The following is a 4,098-nucleotide window of genomic DNA, read 5'->3' as shown; positions in this document are numbered from 1 at the left end:
CTTCTCCTTCTCCTTCTTCTACTTCTTCTGATTCACCCTCCAGACCTCACCTTCTCCTTCTCCTTCTTCTGCTTCTTCTGATTCACCCTCCAGACTTCTCCTTCTCCTTCTCCTTCTTCTGCTTCTTCTGATTCACCCTCCAGACTTCACCTTCTCCTTCTCCTTCTTCTGCTTCTTCTGATTCACCCTCCAGACTTCACCTTCTCCTTCTCCTTCTTCTCCTTCTTCTGATTCACCCTCCAGACTTCACCTTCTCCTTCTCCTTCGTCTACTTCTTCTGATTCACCCTCCAGACTACACCTTCTCCTTCTCCTTCTTCTACTTCTTCTGATTCACCCTCCAGACTTCACCTTCTCCTTCTCCTTCTTCTGTTTCTTCTGATTCACCGTCCAGACTTCACCTTCTCCTTCTCCTTCTTCTACTGCTTCTGATTCACCCTCCAGACTTCACCTTCTCCTTCTCCTTCTTCTACTTCTTCTGATTCACCCTCCAGACTTCACCTTCTTATTCTCCTTCTTCTGCTTCTTCTGATTCACCCTCCAGACTTCACCTTCTCCTTCTCCTTCTTCTGCTTCTTCTGATTCACCCTCCAGACTTCACCTTCTCCTTCTCCTTCTTCTACTTCTTCTGATTCACCCTCCAGACTTCACCTTCTCCTTCTCCTTCTTCTACTTCTTCTGATTCACCCTCCAGTCTTCACCTTCTCCTTCTCCTTCTTCTGTTTCTTCTGCTTCACCCTCCAGACTTCACCTTCTCCTTCTCTTTCTTCTGCTTCTTCTGATTCACCCTCCAGACTTCACCTTCTCCTTCTCCTTCTTCTGATTCTTCTGATTCACCCTCCAGACTTCACCTTCTCCTTCTCCTTCTTCTGCTTCTTCTGATTCACCCTCCTGACTTCACCTTCTCCTTCTCCTTCTTCTACTTCTTCTGATTCACCCTCCTGACTTCACCTTCTCCTTCTCCTTCTTCTACTTCTTCTGCTTCACCCTCCAGACTTCACCTTCTCCTTCTCCTTCTTCTACTTCTTCTGCTTCACCCTCCAGACTTCATCTTCTCCTTCTCCTTCTTCTGCTTCTTCTGATTCACCCTCCAGACTTAACCTTCTCCTTCTCCTTATTCTGTTTCTTCTGATTCACCCTCCAGACTTCACCTTCTCCTTCTCCTTATTCTGCTTCTTCTGATTCACCCTCCAGACTTCACCTTCTCATTCTCCTTCCTCTGCTTCTTCTGATTCACCCTCCAGACTTCACCTTCTCCTTCTCCTTCTTCTGATTCTTCTGATTCACCCTCCAGACTTCACCTTCTCCTTCTCCTTCTTCTGCTTCTTCTGATTCACCCTCCTGACTTCACCTTCTCCTTCTCCTTCTTCTACTTATTCTGATTCACCCTCCTGACTTCACCTTCTTCTTCTCCTTCTTCTACTTCTTCTGCTTCACCCTCCAGACTTCACCTTCTCCTTCTCCTTCTTCTACTTCTTCTGATTCACCCTCCAGACTTCACCTTCTCCTTCTCCTTCTTCTGCTTCTTCTGATTCACCCTCCAGACTTCACCTTCTCCTTCTCCTTATTCTGCTTCTTCTGATTCACTCTCCAGACTTCACCTTCTCCTTCTCCTTCTTCTGCTTCTTCTGCTTCACACTCCAGACTTCACCTTCTCCTTCTCCTTCTTCTACTTCTTCTGAATCACCCTCCAGACTTCACCTTCTCCTTCTCTTTCTTCTGCTTCTTCTGATTCACCCTCCAGACTTCACCTTCTCCTTCTGCTTCTTCTGATTCTTCTGATTCACCCTCCAGACTTCACCTTCTTCTTCTCCTTCTTCTGCTTCTTCTGATTCACCCTCCTGACTTCACCTTCTCCTTCTCCTTCTTCTACTTCTTCTGATTCACCCTCCTGACTTCACCTTCTCCTTCTCCTTCTTCTACTTCTTCTGCTTCACCCTCCAGACTTCACCTTCTCCTTCTCCTTCTTCTACTTCTTCTGATTCACCCTCCAGACTTGACCTTCTCCTTCTCCTTCTTCTACTTCTTCTGATTCACCCTCCAGACTTCACCTTCTCCTTCTCCTTCTTCTGCTTCTTCTGCTTCACCGTCCTGACTTCACCTTCTCCTTCTCCTTCTTCTACTTCTTCTGCTTCATCCCCCTGACATCACCTGCTACTTCTCCTTCTTCTGCTTCTTCTGATTCACCCTCCTAACTTCACCTTCTCCTTCTCCTTCTTCTGCTTCTTCTGATTCACCCTCCTGACTTCACCTTCTCCTTCTCCTTCTTTTGCTTCTTCTGATTCACCCTCCAGACTTCACCTTCTCCTTCTCCTTCTTCTGCTTCTTCTGATTCACCCTCCAGACTTCACCTTCTCCTTCTCCTTTTTCTGCTTCTTCTGATTCACCCTCCAGACCTCACCTTCTCCTTCTCCTTCTTCTACTTCTTCTGATTCACCCTCCAGACTTCATCTTCTCCTTCTCCTTCTTCTGCTTCTTCTGATTCACCCTCCAGACTTCACCTTCTCCTTCTCCTTTTTCTGCTTCTTCTGATTCACCCTCCAGACTTCACCTTCTCCTTCTCCTTCTTCTACTTCTTCTGATTCACCCTCCAGACTTCACCTTCTCCTTCTCCTTCTTCCACTTCTTCTGATTCACCCTCCAGTCTTCACCTTCTCCTTCTCCTTCTTCTGTTTCTTCTGCTTCACCCTCCAGACTTCACCTTCTCCTTCTCTTTCTTCTGCTTCTTCTGATTCACCCTCCAGACTTCACCTTCTCCTTCTCCTTCTTCTGATTCTTCTGATTCACCCTCCAGACTTCACCTTCTCCTTCTCCTTCTTCTGCTTCTTATGATTCACCCTCCTGACTTCACCTTCTCCTTCTCCTTCTTCTACTTCTTCTGATTCACCCTCCTGACTTCACCTTCTCCTTCTCCTTCTTCTACTTCTTCTGCTTCACCCTCCAGACTTCACCTTCTCCTTCTCCTTCTTCTACTTCTTCTGATTCACCCTTCAGACTTCACCTTCTCCTTCTCCTTTTTCTGCTTCTTCTGATTCACCCTCCAGACTTCACCATCTCCTTCTCCTTATTCTGCTTCTTCTGATTCATCCTCCAGACTTCACCTTCTCCTTCTCCTTCTTCTGCTTCTTCTGATTCACCCTCCAGACTTCACCTTCTCCTTCTCCTTCTTCTGCTTCTTCTGAATCACCCTCCAGACTTCACCTTCTCCTTCTCCTTCTTCTACTTCTTCTGATTCACCCTCCAGACTACACCTTCTCCAATCCTTCTTCTACTTCTTCTGATTCACCCTCCAGACTTCACCTTCTCCCTCTCCTTCTTCTGTTTCTTCTGATTCACCGTCCAGACTTCACCTTCTCCTTCTCCTTATTCTACTACTTCTGATTCACCCTCCAGAATTCACCTTCTCCTTCTCCGTCTTCTACTTCTTCTGATTCACCCTCCAGACTTCATCTTCCCCTTCTCCTTCTTCTGCTTCTTCTGATTCACCCTCCAGACTTCACCTTCTCCTTCTCCTTCTTCTACTTCTTCTGATTCACCCTCCAGACTTCACCTTCTCCTTCTCCTTCTTCTACTTCTTCTGATTCACCCTCCAGTCTTCACCTTCTCCTTCTCCTTCTTCTGTTTCTTCTGCTTCACCCTCCAGACTTCACCTTCTCCTTCTCTTTCTTCTGCTTCTTCTGATTCACCCTCCAGACTTCACCTTCTCCTTCTCCTTCTTCTGATTCTTCTGATTCACCCTCCAGACTTCATCTTCTCCTTCTCCTTCTTCTGCTTCTTCTGATTCACCCTCCTGACTTCACCTTCTCCTTCTTCTTCTTCTACTTCTTCTGATTCACCCTCCTGACTTCACCTTCTCCTTCTCCTTCTTCTACTTCTTCTGCTTCACCCTCCAGACTTCACCTTCTCCTTCTCCTTCTTCTACTTCTTCTGATTCACCCTCCAGACTTCATCTTCTCCTTCTCCTTCTTCTGCTTCTTCTGATTCACCCTCCAGACTTCACCTTCTCCTTCTCCTTATTCTGCTTCTTCTGATTCACCCTCCAGACTTCACCTTCTCCTTCTCCTTATTCTGCTTCTTCTGATTCACCCTCCAGACTTCA

Source organism: Somniosus microcephalus, chromosome 1 (genome assembly GCF_052327205.1).
Source record: "Somniosus microcephalus isolate GS21.2 chromosome 1, FLI_Smic_1.0, whole genome shotgun sequence".
Taxonomy (NCBI): domain Eukaryota; kingdom Metazoa; phylum Chordata; class Chondrichthyes; order Squaliformes; family Somniosidae; genus Somniosus; species Somniosus microcephalus.
This window is presented reverse-complemented; position numbering follows the sequence as displayed.